Source organism: Phyllobates terribilis, unplaced genomic scaffold (assembly GCF_046119375.1).
Source record: "Phyllobates terribilis strain yellow unplaced genomic scaffold, ASM4611937v1 Scaffold_66__1_contigs__length_7565176, whole genome shotgun sequence".
Lineage (NCBI taxonomy): Eukaryota > Metazoa > Chordata > Amphibia > Anura > Dendrobatidae > Phyllobates > Phyllobates terribilis.
Window position 1 is genome coordinate 6,563,575 of NW_027362826.1, and position 19,627 is coordinate 6,583,201.

Here is a 19,627-nt window from a genome sequence, read left to right on the forward strand (position 1 = left end):
TTTAGATCTGCATAACTCCACCTCTTTAAACACAGCACCTTCACCCCCTGCTGTTCCCACCCGCCTCAACACCGTTGGAAGGGAGGAGAACCAATTAAGGCGGGGGGTGGGGTGGAACGAGCAGCTGTCTACCCTTAGCAGGAGGGCTCCTGATTACATACCTCTCCTGCTGCTGCTGCTGCTGGCTGTCCAGCAGCAGACTGAAGGTGGCTGCTGCTGTGCACAGGTATATAAAGGCTCAGAGCCTATTATGACACGCGCAGCCAGCGTTCCATTGCCACATTCCATCTACTGCAGGCAGGATACCTGGCTGGCTGAATGTCGCTGAGAAGCTCACAGAGACCGCCATAAGCAACAGTTTAACAGAATGCCACAGACTAATCAACCAAACTTTTTGGGTTGGGTTCTCTTTTATAGTCTGCAGGCATTAAATGAAAGAAGTCAGTGTTCCAGCAGAAGGAGACAACGTTTCAGAAAAGGCATTGTAGCAAACCAAAAAAGAAATTTTAAGCGCAGCAGAGTAACCAGCGCACATACCTGTTAGCTCAGGTGAGTTTAAAAGGCTGCTGTTGATAACAAGGGCATTTGCTAAATAGATGGTGTGTGTGCAACAATATACTGAAAGGTCAATTATATTGTGCAGCTTATCTCACCACCTGTAGTTATTTAGGTGAAAGCTCCAAAATGCTTGCCTAATGTGTCTGTTTATCCAAAAGGAAGTAAAAAGGGAGAGCTAGAAAGATAGCATTGCATCACATTACATGGCAATGCAATGCACAGTTGCTGAAGTTGAACCAAAATGAGCTTGTAATCTGGCTTCTGCAACTTTGAACATGAAAAATCCAATGAGGAGAAGAAAAGCAAAGCCAAAGAGTCCATCCCAAAATCCGACAAACAAGCAAAATGAACAAAAAACATTGAATTCAATTCTTTCTGATTTTAGAAACTGCATTAAAGAAGGGGTGCACCGGTCCTGGAGATACTGCAATACCAGGTCAATGCGTGGAGTGGACAGAGCAAGCTCTTTTTCCATCTCCCTGTTCTAAAAATCCATTTAATATATGGTCCCCAGATAGGGGACGTATCAGATATTAAACTGATAAGAACAGATACTACACTTGATCTTAGCCAAAAGGCCGAGAAGCGATAACCAGAATTGGTTTCAAACTACGGAGCCACCCAAGGATCCTGAAAAGTCCATTTGTGGAGATGAGCTCCTGGACTCCCGTTAAGAAGACATGTTGTCAACCTCTAGATCCCTTACATGCCTGCACTTTTCGGCTTGCTGCTGCTGCAATCCACGCGTTTTAGATCTGCATAACTCCACCTCTTTAAACACAGCACCTTCACCCCCTGCTGTTCCCACCCGCCTCAACACCGTTGGAAGGGAGGAGAACCAATTAAGGCGGGGGGTGGGGTGGAACGAGCAGCTGTCTACCCTTAGCAGGAGGGCTCCTGATTACATACCTCTCCTGCTGCTGCTGGCTGTCCAGCAGCAGACTGAAGGTGGCTGCTGCTGTGCACAGGTATATAAAGGCTCAGAGCCTATTATGACACGCGCAGCCAGCGTTCCATTGCCACATTCCATCTACTGCAGGCAGGATACCTGGCTGGCTGAATGTCGCTGAGAAGCTCACAGAGACCGCCATAAGCAACAGTTTAACAGAATGCCACAGACTAATCAACCAAACTTTTTGGGTTGGGTTCTCTTTTATAGTCTGCAGGCATTAAATGAAAGAAGTCAGTGTTCCAGCAGAAGGAGACAACGTTTCAGAAAAGGCATTGTAGCAAACCAAAAAAGAAATTTTAAGCGCAGCAGAGTAACCAGCGCACATACCTGTTAGCTCAGGTGAGTTTAAAAGGCTGCTGTTGATAACAAGGGCATTTGCTAAATAGATGGTGTGTGTGCAACAATATACTGAAAGGTCAATTATATTGTGCAGCTTATCTCACCACCTGTAGTTATTTAGGTGAAAGCTCCAAAATGCTTGCCTAATATGTCTGTTTATCCAAAAGGAAGTAAAAAGGGAGAGCTAGAAAGATAGCATTGCATCACATTACATGGCAATGCAATGCACAGTTGCTGAAGTTGAACCAAAATGAGCTTGTAATCTGGCTTCTGCAACTTTGAACATGAAAAATCCAATGAGGAGAAGAAAAGCAAAGCCAAAGAGTCCATCTCAAAATCCGACAAACAAGCAAAATGAACAAAAAACATTGAATTCAATTCTTTCTGATTTTAGAAACTGCATTAAAGAAGGGGTGCACCGGTCCTGGAGATACTGCAATACCAGGTCAATGCGTGGAGTGGACAGAGCAAGCTCTTTTTCCATCTCCCTGTTCTAAAAATCCATTTAATATATGGTCCCCAGATAGGGGACGTATCAGATATTAAACTGATAAGAACAGATACTACACTTGATCTTAGCCAAAAGGCCGAGAAGCGATAACCAGAATTGGTTTCAAACTACGGAGCCACCCAAGGATCCTGAAAAGTCCATTTGTGGAGATGAGCTCCTGGACTCCCGTTAAGAAGACATGTTGTCAACCTCTAGATTCCTTACATGCCTGCACTTTTCGGCTTGCTGCTGCTGCAATCCACGCGTTTTAGATCTGCATAACTCCACCTCTTTAAACACAGCACCTTCACCCCCTGCTGTTCCCACCCGCCTCAACACCGTTGGAAGGGAGGAGAACCAATTAAGGCGGGGGGTGGGGTGGAACGAGCAGCTGTCTACCCTTAGCAGGAGGGCTCCTGATTACATACCTCTCCTGCTGCTGCTGCTGCTGGCTGTCCAGCAGCAGACTGAAGGTGGCTGCTGCTGTGCACAGGTATATAAAGGCTCAGAGCCTATTATGACACGCGCAGCCAGCGCTCCATTGCCACATTCCATCTACTGCAGGCAGGATACCTGGCTGGCTGAATGTCGCTGAGAAGCTCACAGAGACCGCCATAAGCAACAGTTTAACAGAATGCCACAGACTAATCAACCAAACTTTTTGGGTTGGGTTCTCTTTTATAGTCTGCAGGCATTAAATGAAAGAAGTCAGTGTTCCAGCAGAAGGAGACAACGTTTCAGAAAAGGCATTGTAGCAAACCAAAAAAGAAATTTTAAGCGCAGCAGAGTAACCAGCGCACATACCTGTTAGCTCAGGTGAGTTTAAAAGGCTGCTGTTGATAACAAGGGCATTTGCTAAATAGATGGTGTGTGTGCAACAATATACTGAAAGGTCAATTATATTGTGCAGCTTATCTCACCACCTGTAGTTATTTAGGTGAAAGCTCCAAAATGCTTGCCTAATATGTCTGTTTATCCAAAAGGAAGTAAAAAGGGAGAGCTAGAAAGATAGCATTGCATCACATTACATGGCAATGCAATGCACAGTTGCTGAAGTTGAACCAAAATGAGCTTGTAATCTGGCTTCTGCAACTTTGAACATGAAAAATCCAATGAGGAGAAGAAAAGCAAAGCCAAAGAGTCCATCCCAAAATCCGACAAACAAGCAAAATGAACAAAAAACATTGAATTCAATTCTTTCTGATTTTAGAAACTGCATTAAAGAAGGGGTGCACCGGTCCTGGAGATACTGCAATACCAGGTCAATGCGTGGAGTGGACAGAGCAAGCTCTTTTTCCATCTCCCTGTTCTAAAAATCCATTTAATATATGGTCCCCAGATAGGGGACATATCAGATATTAAACTGATAAGAACAGATACTACACTTGATGTTAGCCAAAAGACCGAGAAGCGATAACCAGAATTGGTTTCAAACTACGGAGCCACCCAAGGATCCTGAAAAGTCCATTTGTGGAGATGAGCTCCTGGACTCCCGTTAAGAAGACATGTTGTCAACCTCTAGATCCCTTACATGCCTGCACTTTTCGGCTTGCTGCTGCTGCAATCCACGCGTTTTAGATCTGCATAACTCCACCTCTTTAAACACAGCACCTTCACCCCCTGCTGTTCCCACCCGCCTCAACACCGTTGGAAGGGAGGAGAACCAATTAAGGCGGGGGGTGGGGTGGAACGAGCAGCTGTCTACCCTTAGCAGGAGGGCTCCTGATTACATACCTCTCCTGCTGCTGCTGCTGCTGGCTGTCCAGCAGCAGACTGAAGGTGGCTGCTGCTGTGCACAGGTATATAAAGGCTCAGAGCCTATTATGACACGCGCAGCCAGCGTTCCATTGCCACATTCCATCTACTGCAGGCAGGATACCTGGCTGGCTGAATGTCGCTGAGAAGCTCACAGAGACCGCCATAAGCAACAGTTTAACAGAATGCCACAGACTAATCAACCAAACTTTTTGGGTTGGGTTCTCTTTTATAGTCTGCAGGCATTAAATGAAAGAAGTCAGTGTTCCAGCAGAAGGAGACAACGTTTCAGAAAAGGCATTGTAGCAAACCAAAAAAGAAATTTTAAGCGCAGCAGAGTAACCAGCGCACATACCTGTTAGCTCAGGTGAGTTTAAAAGGCTGCTGTTGATAACAAGGGCATTTGCTAAATAGATGGTGTGTGTGCAACAATATACTGAAAGGTCAATTATATTGTGCAGCTTATCTCACCACCTGTAGTTATTTAGGTGAAAGCTCCAAAATGCTTGCCTAATGTGTCTGTTTATCCAAAAGGAAGTAAAAAGGGAGAGCTAGAAAGATAGCATTGCATCACATTACATGGCAATGCAATGCACAGTTGCTGAAGTTGAACCAAAATGAGCTTGTAATCTGGCTTCTGCAACTTTGAACATGAAAAATCCAATGAGGAGAAGAAAAGCAAAGCCAAAGAGTCCATCCCAAAATCCGACAAACAAGCAAAATGAACAAAAAACATTGAATTCAATTCTTTCTGATTTTAGAAACTGCATTAAAGAAGGGGTGCACCGGTCCTGGAGATACTGCAATACCAGGTCAATGCGTGGAGTGGACAGAGCAAGCTCTTTTTCCATCTCCCTGTTCTAAAAATCCATTTAATATATGGTCCCCAGATAGGGGACGTATCAGATATTAAACTGATAAGAACAGATACTACACTTGATCTTAGCCAAAAGGCCGAGAAGCGATAACCAGAATTGGTTTCAAACTACGGAGCCACCCAAGGATCCTGAAAAGTCCATTTGTGGAGATGAGCTCCTGGACTCCCGTTAAGAAGACATGTTGTCAACCTCTAGATCCCTTACATGCCTGCACTTTTCGGCTTGCTGCTGCTGCAATCCACGCGTTTTAGATCTGCATAACTCCACCTCTTTAAACACAGCACCTTCACCCCCTGCTGTTCCCACCCGCCTCAACACCGTTGGAAGGGAGGAGAACCAATTAAGGCGGGGGGTGGGGTGGAACGAGTAGCTGTCTACCCTTAGCAGGAGGGCTCCTGATTACATACCTCTCCTGCTGCTGCTGGCTGTCCAGCAGCAGACTGAAGGTGGCTGCTGCTGTGCACAGGTATATAAAGGCTCAGAGCCTATTATGACACGCGCAGCCAGCGTTCCATTGCCACATTCCATCTACTGCAGGCAGGATACCTGGCTGGCTGAATGTCGCTGAGAAGCTCACAGAGACCGCCATAAGCAACAGTTTAACAGAATGCCACAGACTAATCAACCAAACTTTTTGGGTTGGGTTCTCTTTTATAGTCTGCAGGCATTAAATGAAAGAAGTCAGTGTTCCAGCAGAAGGAGACAACGTTTCAGAAAAGGCATTGTAGCAAACCAAAAAAGAAATTTTAAGCGCAGCAGAGTAACCAGCGCACATACCTGTTAGCTCAGGTGAGTTTAAAAGGCTGCTGTTGATAACAAGGGCATTTGCTAAATAGATGGTGTGTGTGCAACAATATACTGAAAGGTCAATTATATTGTGCAGCTTATCTCAACACCTGTAGTTATTTAGGTGAAAGCTCCAAAATGCTTGCCTAATATGTCTGTTTATCCAAAAGGAAGTAAAAAGGGAGAGCTAGAAAGATAGCATTGCATCACATTACATGGCAATGCAATGCACAGTTGCTGAAGTTGAACCAAAATGAGCTTGTAATCTGGCTTCTGCAACTTTGAACATGAAAAATCCAATGAGGAGAAGAAAAGCAAAGCCAAAGAGTCCATCCCAAAATCCGACAAACAAGCAAAATGAACAAAAAACATTGAATTCAATTCTTTCTGATTTTAGAAACTGCATTAAAGAAGGGGTGCACCGGTCCTGGAGATACTGCAATACCAGGTCAATGCGTGGAGTGGACAGAGCAAGCTCTTTTTCCATCTCCCTGTTCTAAAAATCCATTTAATATATGGTCCCCAGATAGGGGACGTATCAGATATTAAACTGATAAGAACAGATACTACACTTGATCTTAGCCAAAAGGCCGAGAAGCGATAACCAGAATTGGTTTCAAACTACGGAGCCACCCAAGGATCCTGAAAAGTCCATTTGTGGAGATGAGCTCCTGGACTCCCGTTAAGAAGACATGTTGTCAACCTCTAGATCCCTTACATGCCTGCACTTTTCGGCTTGCTGCTGCTGCAATCCACGCGTTTTAGATCTGCATAACTCCACCTCTTTAAACACAGCACCTTCACCCCCTGCTGTTCCCACCCGCCTCAACACCGTTGGAAGGGAGGAGAACCAATTAAGGCGGGGGGTGGGGTGGAACGAGCAGCTGTCTACCCTTAGCAGGAGGGCTCCTGATTACATACCTCTCCTGCTGCTGCTGCTGCTGGCTGTCCAGCAGCAGACTGAAGGTGGCTGCTGCTGTGCACAGGTATATAAAGGCTCAGAGCCTATTATGACACGCGCAGCCAGCGTTCCATTGCCACATTCCATCTACTGCAGGCAGGATACCTGGCTGGCTGAATGTCGCTGAGAAGCTCACAGAGACCACCATAAGCAACAGTTTAACAGAATGCCACAGACTAATCAACCAAACTTTTTGGGTTGGGTTCTCTTTTATAGTCTGCAGGCATTAAATGAAAGAATTCAGTGTTCCAGCAGAAGGAGACAACGTTTCAGAAAAGGCATTGTAGCAAACCAAAAAAGAAATTTTAAGCGCAGCAGAGTAACCAGCGCACATACCTGTTAGCTCAGGTGAGTTTAAAAGGCTGCTGTTGATAACAAGGGCATTTGCTAAATAGATGGTGTGTGTGCAACAATATACTGAAAGGTCAATTATATTGTGCAGCTTATCTCACCACCTGTAGTTATTTAGGTGAAAGCTCCAAAATGCTTGCCTAATATGTCTGTTTATCCAAAAGGAAGTAAAAAGGGAGAGCTAGAAAGATAGCATTGCATCACATTACATGGCAATGCAATGCACAGTTGCTGAAGTTGAACCAAAATGAGCTTGTAATCTGGCTTCTGCAACTTTGAACATGAAAAATCCAATGAGGAGAAGAAAAGCAAAGCCAAAGAGTCCATCCCAAAATCCGACAAACAAGCAAAATGAACAAAAAACATTGAATTCAATTCTTTCTGATTTTAGAAACTGCATTAAAGAAGGGGTGCACCGGTCCTGGAGATACTGCAATACCAGGTCAATGCGTGGAGTGGACAGAGCAAGCTCTTTTTCCATCTCCCTGTTCTAAAAATCCATTTAATATATGGTCCCCAGATAGGGGACGTATCAGATATTAAACTGATAAGAACAGATACTACACTTGATCTTAGCCAAAAGGCCGAGAAGCGATAACCAGAATTGGTTTCAAACTACGGAGCCACCCAAGGATCCTGAAAAGTCCATTTGTGGAGATGAGCTCCTGGACTCCCGTTAAGAAGACATGTTGTCAACCTCTAGATCCCTTACATGCCTGCACTTTTCGGCTTGCTGCTGCTGCAATCCACGCGTTTTAGATCTGCATAACTCCACCTCTTTAAACACAGCACCTTCACCCCCTGCTGTTCCCACCCGCCTCAACACCGTTGGAAGGGAGGAGAACCAATTAAGGCGGGGGGTGGGGTGGAACGAGCAGCTGTCTACCCTTAGCAGGAGGGCTCCTGATTACATACCTCTCCTGCTGCTGCTGCTGCTGCTGGCTGTCCAGCAGCAGACTGAAGGTGGCTGCTGCTGTGCACAGGTATATAAAGGCTCAGAGCCTATTATGACACGCGCAGCCAGCGTTCCATTGCCACATTCCATCTACTGCAGGCAGGATACCTGGCTGGCTGAATGTCGCTGAGAAGCTCACAGAGACCGCCATAAGCAACAGTTTAACAGAATGCCACAGACTAATCAACCAAACTTTTTGGGTTGGGTTCTCTTTTATAGTCTGCAGGCATTAAATGAAAGAAGTCAGTGTTCCAGCAGAAGGAGACAACGTTTCAGAAAAGGCATTGTAGCAAACCAAAAAAGAAATTTTAAGCGCAGCAGAGTAACCAGCGCACATACCTGTTAGCTCAGGTGAGTTTAAAAGGCTGCTGTTGATAACAAGGGCATTTGCTAAATAGATGGTGTGTGTGCAACAATATACTGAAAGGTCAATTATATTGTGCAGCTTATCTCACCACCTGTAGTTATTTAGGTGAAAGCTCCAAAATGCTTGCCTAATATGTCTGTTTATCCAAAAGGAAGTAAAAAGGGAGAGCTAGAAAGATAGCATTGCATCACATTACATGGCAATGCAATGCACAGTTGCTGAAGTTGAACCAAAATGAGCTTGTAATCTGGCTTCTGCAACTTTGAACATGAAAAATCCAATGAGGAGAAGAAAAGCAAAGCCAAAGAGTCCATCCCAAAATCCGACAAACAAGCAAAATGAACAAAAAACATTGAATTCAATTCTTTCTGATTTTAGAAACTGCATTAAAGAAGGGGTGCACCGGTCCTGGAGATACTGCAATACCAGGTCAATGCGTGGAGTGGACAGAGCAAGCTCTTTTTCCATCTCCCTGTTCTAAAAATCCATTTAATATATGGTCCCCAGATAGGGGACGTATCAGATATTAAACTGATAAGAACAGATACTACACTTGATCTTAGCCAAAAGGCCGAGAAGCGATAACCAGAATTGGTTTCAAACTACGGAGCCACCCAAGGATCCTGAAAAGTCCATTTGTGGAGATGAGCTCCTGGACTCCCGTTAAGAAGACATGTTGTCAACCTCTAGATCCCTTACATGCCTGCACTTTTCGGCTTGCTGCTGCTGCAATCCACGCGTTTTAGATCTGCATAACTCCACCTCTTTAAACACAGCACCTTCACCCCCTGCTGTTCCCACCCGCCTCAACACCGTTGGAAGGGAGGAGAACCAATTAAGGCGGGGGGTGGGGTGGAACGAGCAGCTGTCTACCCTTAGCAGGAGGGCTCCTGATTACATACCTCTCCTGCTGCTGCTGCTGCTGGCTGTCCAGCAGCAGACTGAAGGTGGCTGCTGCTGTGCACAGGTATATAAAGGCTCAGAGCCTATTATGACACGCGCAGCCAGCGTTCCATTGCCACATTCCATCTACTGCAGGCAGGATACCTGGCTGGCTGAATGTCGCTGAGAAGCTCACAGAGACCGCCATAAGCAACAGTTTAACAGAATGCCACAGACTAATCAACCAAACTTTTTGGGTTGGGTTCTCTTTTATAGTCTGCAGGCATTAAATGAAAGAAGTCAGTGTTCCAGCAGAAGGAGACAACGTTTCAGAAAAGGCATTGTAGCAAACCAAAAAAGAAATTTTAAGCGCAGCAGAGTAACCAGCGCACATACCTGTTAGCTCAGGTGAGTTTAAAAGGCTGCTGTTGATAACAAGGGCATTTGCTAAATAGATGGTGTGTGTGCAACAATATACTGAAAGGTCAATTATATTGTGCAGCTTATCTCACCACCTGTAGTTATTTAGGTGAAAGCTCCAAAATGCTTGCCTAATATGTCTGTTTATCCAAAAGGAAGTAAAAAGGGAGAGCTAGAAAGATAGCATTGCATCACATTACATGGCAATGCAATGCACAGTTGCTGAAGTTGAACCAAAATGAGCTTGTAATCTGGCTTCTGCAACTTTGAACATGAAAAATCCAATGAGGAGAAGAAAAGCAAAGCCAAAGAGTCCATCCCAAAATCCGACAAACAAGCAAAATGAACAAAAAACATTGAATTCAATTCTTTCTGATTTTAGAAACTGCATTAAAGAAGGGGTGCACCGGTCCTGGAGATACTGCAATACCAGGTCAATGCGTGGAGTGGACAGAGCAAGCTCTTTTTCCATCTCCCTGTTCTAAAAATCCATTTAATATATGGTCCCCAGATAGGGGACGTATCAGATATTAAACTGATAAGAACAGATTTTTTTTTTTTTTTTTTTTATCGAAAGCCCGAATTCGTGTACAAAACCCGAGTGCGCTTAAAAAAGTGACAAGTGCCACAAAAAAAAGTGCACTAGGATGCTGGTCTTCTTGAAACCCTCTCCAAAAGGAGAAGGGTCCCCCAAACCATTCCCCGTCCCTCCGAGCCAGAAGGCCACAGCGAGGAACAGGGACAAATAGCCACCTCCAGCCGGAGCCAGAGGCGACCCAATCTTACCCCCAATACCTGCCCGAGTTCTCACCCGAGCAAGGCACTGGGAGCCAAAGACTGTGCTCCCCTCCCGGAAGAGGGGAGCCAACAACGCTCTCCTCCCGAAAGAGGAGAGCCAGTGGGGTTCAGGGGGGAGCGGAACCTGATGGCCACACACTCCCCCCCTAGACCTGCCAAGAGAGGAACCCGTAAGGGAACCGCATCCCGACAAAATCCTAGTAAGGACGTGGACACACGTGAAAAAGTGGACATACAGTGACAAAAAAAAATTAAATAAATAGTGAAGGTTTCACAGTATAATACTGCCCGGACCTTCGACCGGGAATTGAAAAATTCCCCATCCTAAGGCCAGAAGGCCCGGAATAAGGGTGTGTGTGAAGAAAGAAATATTGAAGTGCTAGTGCAAATGTGCCATAAACTCAAGTGGGGTTCCCAATCCCAGTGAGTTAAGGCACCCCAGGGTCACCACTCCTGGGGCACTTCACACTTCGGGCTTTCGATCTTCCCCGGCCCAATGGCGTCGATCCTGGGGGGCCATGCTTTCCACCAGATGACTATATTAGCCACCTGGCGTACTAACAAGCGCCTAAACCCCAGTGTGCATAATGTATCAATCTACTAGGGCGGCCAACATCCAAAACCGCCTTTTCGAAAGATACTACACTTGATCTTAGCCAAAAGGCCGAGAAGCGATAACCAGAATTGGTTTCAAACTACGGAGCCACCCAAGGATCCTGAAAAGTCCATTTGTGGAGATGAGCTCCTGGACTCCCGTTAAGAAGACATGTTGTCAACCTCTAGATCCCTTACATGCCTGCACTTTTCGGCTTGCTGCTGCTGCAATCCACGCGTTTTAGATCTGCATAACTCCACCTCTTTAAACACAGCACCTTCACCCCCTGCTGTTCCCACCCGCCTCAACACCGTTGGAAGGGAGGAGAACCAATTAAGGCGGGGGGTGGGGTGGAACGAGCAGCTGTCTACCCTTAGCAGGAGGGCTCCTGATTACATACCTCTCCTGCTGCTGCTGCTGCTGGCTGTCCAGCAGCAGACTGAAGGTGGCTGCTGCTGTGCACAGGTATATAAAGGCTCAGAGCCTATTATGACACGCGCAGCCAGCGTTCCATTGCCACATTCCATCTACTGCAGGCAGGATACCTGGCTGGCTGAATGTCGCTGAGAAGCTCACAGAGACCGCCATAAGCAACAGTTTAACAGAATGCCACAGACTAATCAACCAAACTTTTTGGGTTGGGTTCTCTTTTATAGTCTGCAGGCATTAAATGAAAGAAGTCAGTGTTCCAGCAGAAGGAGACAACGTTTCAGAAAAGGCATTGTAGCAAACCAAAAAAGAAATTTTAAGCGCAGCAGAGTAACCAGCGCACATACCTGTTAGCTCAGGTGAGTTTAAAAGGCTGCTGTTGATAACAAGGGCATTTGCTAAATAGATGGTGTGTGTGCAACAATATACTGAAAGGTCAATTATATTGTGCAGCTTATCTCACCACCTGTAGTTATTTAGGTGAAAGCTCCAAAATGCTTGCCTAATATGTCTGTTTATCCAAAAGGAAGTAAAAAGGGAGAGCTAGAAAGATAGCATTGCATCACATTACATGGCAATGCAATGCACAGTTGCTGAAGTTGAACCAAAATGAGCTTGTAATCTGGCTTCTGCAACTTTGAACATGAAAAATCCAATGAGGAGAAGAAAAGCAAAGCCAAAGAGTCCATCCCAAAATCCGACAAACAAGCAAAATGAACAAAAAACATTGAATTCAATTCTTTCTGATTTTAGAAACTGCATTAAAGAAGGGGTGCACCGGTCCTGGAGATACTGCAATACCAGGTCAATGCGTGGAGTGGACAGAGCAAGCTCTTTTTCCATCTCCCTGTTCTAAAAATCCATTTAATATATGGTCCCCAGATAGGGGACGTATCAGATATTAAACTGATAAGAACAGATACTACACTTGATCTTAGCCAAAAGGCCGAGAAGCGATAACCAGAATTGGTTTCAAACTACGGAGCCACCCAAGGATCCTGAAAAGTCCATTTGTGGAGATGAGCTCCTGGACTCCCGTTAAGAAGACATGTTGTCAACCTCTAGATCCCTTACATGCCTGCACTTTTCGGCTTGCTGCTGCTGCAATCCACGCGTTTTAGATCTGCATAACTCCACCTCTTTAAACACAGCACCTTCACCCCCTGCTGTTCCCACCCGCCTCAACACCGTTGGAAGGGAGGAGAACCAATTAAGGCGGGGGGGTGGGGTGGAACGAGCAGCTGTCTACCCTTAGCAGGAGGGCTCCTGATTACATACCTCTCCTGCTGCTGCTGCTGCTGGCTGTCCAGCAGCAGACTGAAGGTGGCTGCTGCTGTGCACAGGTATATAAAGGCTCAGAGCCTATTATGACACGCGCAGCCAGCGTTCCATTGCCACATTCCATCTACTGCAGGCAGGATACCTGGCTGGCTGAATGTCGCTGAGAAGCTCACAGAGACCGCCATAAGCAACAGTTTAACAGAATGCCACAGACTAATCAACCAAACTTTTTGGGTTGGGTTCTCTTTTATAGTCTGCAGGCATTAAATGAAAGAAGTCAGTGTTCCAGCAGAGGGAGACAACGTTTCAGAAAAGGCATTGTAGCAAACCAAAAAAGAAATTTTAAGCGCAGCAGAGTAACCAGCGCACATACCTGTTAGCTCAGGTGAGTTTAAAAGGCTGCTGTTGATAACAAGGGCATTTGCTAAATAGATGGTGTGTGTGCAACAATATACTGAAAGGTCAATTATATTGTGCAGCTTATCTCACCACCTGTAGTTATTTAGGTGAAAGCTCCAAAATGCTTGCCTAATATGTCTGTTTATCCAAAAGGAAGTAAAAAGGGAGAGCTAGAAAGATAGCATTGCATCACATTACATGGCAATGCAATGTACAGTTGCTGAAGTTGAACCAAAATGAGCTTGTAATCTGGCTTCTGCAACTTTGAACATGAAAAATCCAATGAGGAGAAGAAAAGCAAACCCAAAGAGTCCATCCCAAAATCCGACAAACAAGCAAAATGAACAAAAAACAATGAATTCAATTCTTTCTGATTTTAGAAACTGCATTAAAGAAGGGGTGCACCGGTCCTGGAGATACTGCAATACCAGGTCAATGCGTGGAGTGGACAGAGCAAGCTCTTTTTCCATCTCCCTGTTCTAAAAATCCATTTAATATATGGTCCCCAGATAGGGGACGTATCAGATATTAAACTGATAAGAACAGATACTACACTTGATCTTAGCCAAAAGGCCGAGAAGCGATAACCAGAATTGGTTTCAAACTACGGAGCCACCCAAGGATCCTGAAAAGTCCATTTGTGGAGATGAGCTCCTGGACTCCCGTTAAGAAGACATGTTGTCAACCTCTAGATCCCTTACATGCCTGCACTTTTCGGCTTGCTGCTGCTGCAATCCACGCGTTTTAGATCTGCATAACTCCACCTCTTTAAACACAGCACCTTCACCCCCTGCTGTTCCCACCCGCCTCAACACCGTTGGAAGGGAGGAGAACCAATTAAGGCGGGGAGTGGGGTGGAACGAGCAGCTGTCTACCCTTAGCAGGAGGGCTCCTGATTACATACCTCTCCTGCTGCTGCTGCTGCTGGCTGTCCAGCAGCAGACTGAAGGTGGCTGCTGCTGTGCACAGGTATATAAAGGCTCAGAGCCTATTATGACACGCGCAGCCAGCGTTCCATTGCCACATTCCATCTACTGCAGGCAGGATACCTGGCTGGCTGAATGTCGCTGAGAAGCTCACAGAGACCGCCATAAGCAACAGTTTAACAGAATGCCACAGACTAATCAACCAAACTTTTTGGGTTGGGTTCTCTTTTATAGTCTGCAGGCATTAAATGAAAGAAGTCAGTGTTCCAGCAGAAGGAGACAACGTTTTAGAAAAGGCATTGTAGCAAACCAAAAAAGAAATTTTAAGCGCAGCAGAGTAACCAGCGCACATACCTGTTAGCTCAGGTGAGTTTAAAAGGCTGCTGTTGATAACAAGGGCATTTGCTAAATAGATGGTGTGTGTGCAACAATATACTGAAAGGTCAATTATATTGTGCAGCTTATCTCACCACCTGTAGTTATTTAGGTGAAAGCTCCAAAATGCTTGCCTAATATGTCTGTTTATCCAAAAGGAAGTAAAAAGGGAGAGCTAGAAAGATAGCATTGCATCACATTACATGGCAATGCAATGCACAGTTGCTGAAGTTGAACCAAAATGAGCTTGTAATCTGGCTTCTGCAACTTTGAACATGAAAAATCCAATGAGGAGAAGAAAAGCAAAGCCAAAGAGTCCATCCCAAAATCCGACAAACAAGCAAAATGAACAAAAAACATTGAATTCAATTCTTTCTGATTTTAGAAACTGCATTAAAGAAGGGGTGCACCGGTCCTGGAGATACTGCAATACCAGGTCAATGCGTGGAGTGGACAGAGCAAGCTCTTTTTCCATCTCCCTGTTCTAAAAATCCATTTAATATATGGTCCCCAGATAGGGGACGTATCAGATATTAAACTGATAAGAACAGATTTTTTTTTTTTCTTTTTAACCAAATCAGATAGGCCGGAGCATAAGCTCAATCAAATCGACTTACAAAAGCCTTTCATTGACACTTAGCCTTTCATCACACTTGGTATATAATCAAAAATAAAACCAAACCTTATCATCAGGTACATTATACACTACTAATTAAACTTTACCAAAAACCTCCACTTTTTAAACTTCCAGATCCCTTCAGCATCTATAATACTTCCACGTTCCTGATCCCAGAGGTATATTACATACATACGTGACAGAATCAATCTCAAACATTCATTAACTGACATTTTCTTCCTTTTAAAAACTAACAAATTCCTCGCATCCCACAAACTTTCAATTACACACACCACCAACAACCATAAAATCCTATCCTTAATTCTACTACATGCACCCATCCCAAACATAGCAAGTTTCCAATTAACATACTTTACACCCACCAATTCCTTGCAAAGTCCCCCTATACCCTTCCATACATCATATGCAAAATCACAATCCCATACCATATGTCTAACATGCTCTCTCAAACCACATCCATCCCTCGGGCATACCTCAGATTTAACTAAATCCCTCTTCTTTTGCACATCTCTAACAGGCAAAATGTCATGCAATATCATCCAAGCGATATCTCTCTGTCTGTTAGTCACACCATCTATACTTAATTTTCTCCACATCTCGGTTACTTCCTCCCCTCTCAACCCATTGATATTACATACCACCTCACGCTCACGCACCATCCTAATGACTTTCTTCTTTTGCCTAAAATCACTCATGTTAACGGACAACAAATCATACTTCCTTACAAATTTCTCAACACAACCATACCATACAGGACACTTAAAAGCAACAGGCACTCTAGCATCCCTTTTGACCCACTTTAAGCCATAAAGCATCCATCCAGCCGAATACTTCATCATATAAGCACACTTATTACTTTTCCCTAGAACCACCACCACCATTTTCACGTAACTAATCCCTAAAAAGAAATCAATATTTGGAAAATCCAAACCACCATTTACACATAACTTATAGACATATTCCCGTTTCAATTTCTCCATGCGACTTTCCCAAAGAAAATTAAAGATGAATTTCTCAGTTTTCCTAATTTTCTTAAAAGCAGCAGGATATACATTCGCAACAAACAACAAAATAGGCAAAATAACCGCCTTAATAATCAGAACTTTCCCAGTCAGAGTTAATTCTCTCATTCGCCAAAAAATCAACTTGCGCACCACTCTCACCCCACAATCTTCCCAACTCTCATTTCCTTTCAAATCATCATTAAACTTAATCCCAAGCACCTTTATTGCACCATCCTCACACCTCACACCATCCATCCGTACATTCCTCTCACCAAAACATTTAAAGGAACTCTTAGTCCAATTGACCTTAAAAGCTGAGACACTACAAAACAAACTTAATATCAACCTTGCCCTACTCATCGCAGCCATATTCCCACTCACAATCACTACATCATCCATGTAACCTAGAATTCTCACATCCTTTCCATTACTCCCAGGAATCATCACACCTCTCATAACCTTATCCTTCCTAACCATACACATCAACACTTCAATCACACTAATAAACAAAAAAGGGGACATAGGGCACCCCTGACGCACTCCTGATTTAATTCTCACTTTCTCACTCAACCACCCATTCACCAAAAATTCACTTGAAACATTACAATACAAACTCCTAACACAGTTTACAAAATTCCTGGAATAACCCATCTTAGACAAAACCTTAAACATAAAGCTATGTGACACACGGTCAAAAGCTTTTTCAAAATCAACCGAAAACAACAAACATTTCTGCTTACGACTCATACAATCCCCAATCACATCACGCAACAACACCAAATTTTCAGTCATACTTCTCCCAGGCACTGCACACACTTGGTCTTCATCCACCACACCGCCAATCACTTCCCGCATCCGGCTAGCCAACAATTTACTAAACACCTTATAGTCTGCATTCAAAAGGGTGATTGGCCTCCAATTCCCCAAATCCTTTTTATCACCTTTCTTATGAACCAAAACCACCACCCCATCTCTCATAGATTCACTCAACATATTCTCCGTGAACATGTACTGGCACACCTCCAATAAGTCATTTCCCATCGTGTCCCATTCCTTAACATATAACTCCACGGGCAGTCCATCCTTCCCAGGTGTTTTATTCTTACTCGCAGACATCACCACTTTTTTAACTTCATCCAACACAATTACATCATCCAATATTTCACGTTCATCCTCACCCAAACAACCTTCTAAACACCCCAAAGCATCAGTCAACATCCTATCATCAACCCATTTTTCCCCATACAACTCCTTATAAAACAACACCACCTCCTGCATCACATCCTTCCCACTCACACACACCCCATCACCATTCACCACCTCATCCATATCTACTTTCTTCCCAAAAACTTTTTTGAAAAAAAACCTTGTGCATTTCTCATTTTTCTCCAAATGTTCAATCTTAGAACGGTAAATAATTTCTTTCCCTTTACCCTCAATATATTTCTTAATCTCTTCTTTCACTTGACACATCAAAACATCCACATCCACTCCAATCATCCTTAACATCCTCAGCCACTCCAGTCTAGAGCTTAAATCATTAAATTTTGCTCTATTCATTGCTGCTTTCCTCCTGCCCCTTTTTCTAAAGAAAAAAACAATCTCACTCTTCATCCAGTCCCACCACTCAAGCACATTCCTGAAATCACTTTTTTTATCCCTCCACCTAACATACATTCGCCTAAAATCACGCATGATCCTATTATCTTCCAGCAAACGCACATTAAGTTTCCACACGCCACCACCATATACAAAGGAAATCTTACCTTCTAGACGTGCCCTCAAACACACATGGTCAGAGAAGGGAACATCTTCCTGCTGGAAATTCCTACAAATAACATTTTGTGAAGAAAAGAAGATACGGTCTATTCTAGACTCTATGCCTCCCCTGTCGGCCTTATATGTCGCAGGAGGTGGATTACCTAAAAAAACTTCCGCAGCATCCTGTAAGGAAAAATCCGCCACAAGACTCTTGAGTCTTTTACCTGTAACATCCATCTTATCCCCCTCCGTCACACAATTGAAATCTCCAACAAAAATTATTGGCATTTTGCCAGATAAAAAAAAACATAATTTCTCAAAAATTTCCAGCCTCTCCCCTTTATCTATTGGTGCATACATATTTACCACCCTAACCCTCCACCCCCTACAATTTAACTCACATATTACACACCTCCCCGCCTCCACCACCATGTAACTTTCTATCTTAACACTATAACCCTTCACCAAAACACCTACCCCACAATTTTTATTACATACAGAACCAGACCACACACTTTGACCTAAAGGCCATGCATTTTCACTTAAGGGATCGGAGATCCCACACTCCTGGACACAGTATACGTCCGCATCCAAGTTGCTCAAGTAGTCCAAAATTGCCACTCTTCTCGACTCAGATTTAATCAGCCGAACATTTAGCGACAAGATGCTGAGAGCAACTTGGGCACCCATCTATTAATTTGATGTGGCAGGTCACGACAACATGCCCACCTGTACATCATCCTAACCCTTCTGGGGGTAGGACGCTGGACGTGCAGATATCGTAGTTTGTGCCTTCCCCCAAAAAAGATACATCTTGGGGATCGGATGCAGTAGGGTACACCCGGGCTGGACTCACACTGCAGTCACTTAAAGGGGAAAAGGATGGCTCAGTTTTCTTCTTTTTCTTCACTGAAGCGCCTCCATCTTCATCTGAACTATAATCCCGCCGCTGGGGGTCAAAGTCCCCCTGACCTCCCTCCTCCTCAAGGTCAGAAACGACATCGCTCCAGGCCACATGCGGTGTTCTGGTCAGATCAGACTCCTCTTCCCCCTGCAATGTAACCATCATGTCTGGAATTTCAGCCTCCAGATCCTCCACCGGGGCCACTTCCATGCCTATACGATCATCAGTTATCGTCTCAGACTCACTGACATCTGAAGCCACAGACGCGGCCCTCTGCACCGGTGGCTCAGGTGCCAGCTCCATATTTCCTCTTACATTCACACGAACCAGTTCTGGAAAAGCAACCCGAGCCTCCTCCTCATCCAGGAAAGCCAGAGTAGATATCGGAGCAGTCGGAGTTGGAGCAGTCGGAGTTGTAGCTGTGGGTGCAGGAGATTCATTTCTTCTCCTTCCCCTTCCCGCTGCCCCCGCATATGAACCAGGATGGAATATACAGTCTCTGAAGGCATGCCCCTTCTCTCCGCAGAGGTTACAGACTATTTCATTTTTGCAATTATTGGAAGAATGACCCACCTCATTGCACTTCCTGCAAATAATCTGTCTGATGTCGCATGCTTCCTGAGTATGGCCATACCTCCTACAATGACGACAAAACCTGGGCGCATTGGGGAAGAACAGGTAACCCCGCTCACTCCCAATGGAAAAATTTGATGGAGGATAATGTATACCCCCTGGTTCATCAGGACTTTCCCGGAACTTGACCATGAAACGATATTTACCGGTCCATAGTTCCTCCTCATTCATGACTTTTACTGCCACCTTGG

At 44.5% G+C, this 19,627-nt stretch overlaps 11 non-coding genes and 1 pseudogene across 11 annotated transcripts; all 12 read right to left on the reverse strand.

Annotated features, from left to right (window-relative positions):
• Nucleotides 1-957: 957 nt before the first annotated feature.
• LOC141194053 (U2 spliceosomal RNA) lies at nucleotides 958-1,148 on the reverse strand. The gene has a single exon (XR_012266849.1). It is a non-coding gene; the product is annotated as a U2 spliceosomal RNA (small nuclear RNA).
• A 1,109-nt stretch (nucleotides 1,149-2,257) lies between these two features.
• On the reverse strand, nucleotides 2,258-2,448 carry LOC141194054 (U2 spliceosomal RNA). The gene has a single exon (XR_012266850.1). It is a non-coding gene; the product is annotated as a U2 spliceosomal RNA (small nuclear RNA).
• A 1,115-nt stretch (nucleotides 2,449-3,563) lies between these two features.
• Nucleotides 3,564-3,754, reverse strand: LOC141193594 (U2 spliceosomal RNA). Its single transcript, XR_012266500.1, has one exon. It is a non-coding gene; the product is annotated as a U2 spliceosomal RNA (small nuclear RNA).
• A 1,115-nt stretch (nucleotides 3,755-4,869) lies between these two features.
• Nucleotides 4,870-5,060, reverse strand: LOC141194055 (U2 spliceosomal RNA). The gene has a single exon (XR_012266851.1). It is a non-coding gene; the product is annotated as a U2 spliceosomal RNA (small nuclear RNA).
• Nucleotides 5,061-6,169: 1,109 nt separating this feature from the next.
• Nucleotides 6,170-6,360, reverse strand: LOC141194056 (U2 spliceosomal RNA). Its single transcript, XR_012266852.1, has one exon. It is a non-coding gene; the product is annotated as a U2 spliceosomal RNA (small nuclear RNA).
• A 1,115-nt stretch (nucleotides 6,361-7,475) lies between these two features.
• On the reverse strand, nucleotides 7,476-7,666 carry LOC141194057 (U2 spliceosomal RNA). Its single transcript, XR_012266853.1, has one exon. It is a non-coding gene; the product is annotated as a U2 spliceosomal RNA (small nuclear RNA).
• A 1,118-nt stretch (nucleotides 7,667-8,784) lies between these two features.
• On the reverse strand, nucleotides 8,785-8,975 carry LOC141194058 (U2 spliceosomal RNA). Its single transcript, XR_012266854.1, has one exon. It is a non-coding gene; the product is annotated as a U2 spliceosomal RNA (small nuclear RNA).
• Nucleotides 8,976-10,090: 1,115 nt separating this feature from the next.
• Nucleotides 10,091-10,277, reverse strand: LOC141193709 (U2 spliceosomal RNA). The gene has a single exon (XR_012266591.1). It is a non-coding gene; the product is annotated as a U2 spliceosomal RNA (small nuclear RNA).
• Nucleotides 10,278-11,076: 799 nt separating this feature from the next.
• LOC141193794 (U2 spliceosomal RNA) lies at nucleotides 11,077-11,168 on the reverse strand (annotated as a pseudogene).
• Nucleotides 11,169-12,283: 1,115 nt separating this feature from the next.
• Nucleotides 12,284-12,474, reverse strand: LOC141194059 (U2 spliceosomal RNA). The gene has a single exon (XR_012266855.1). It is a non-coding gene; the product is annotated as a U2 spliceosomal RNA (small nuclear RNA).
• Nucleotides 12,475-13,590: 1,116 nt separating this feature from the next.
• LOC141194060 (U2 spliceosomal RNA) lies at nucleotides 13,591-13,781 on the reverse strand. The gene has a single exon (XR_012266856.1). It is a non-coding gene; the product is annotated as a U2 spliceosomal RNA (small nuclear RNA).
• Nucleotides 13,782-14,896: 1,115 nt separating this feature from the next.
• Nucleotides 14,897-15,082, reverse strand: LOC141193658 (U2 spliceosomal RNA). The gene has a single exon (XR_012266550.1). It is a non-coding gene; the product is annotated as a U2 spliceosomal RNA (small nuclear RNA).
• Between the last annotated feature and the right edge of the window lie 4,545 nt (nucleotides 15,083-19,627).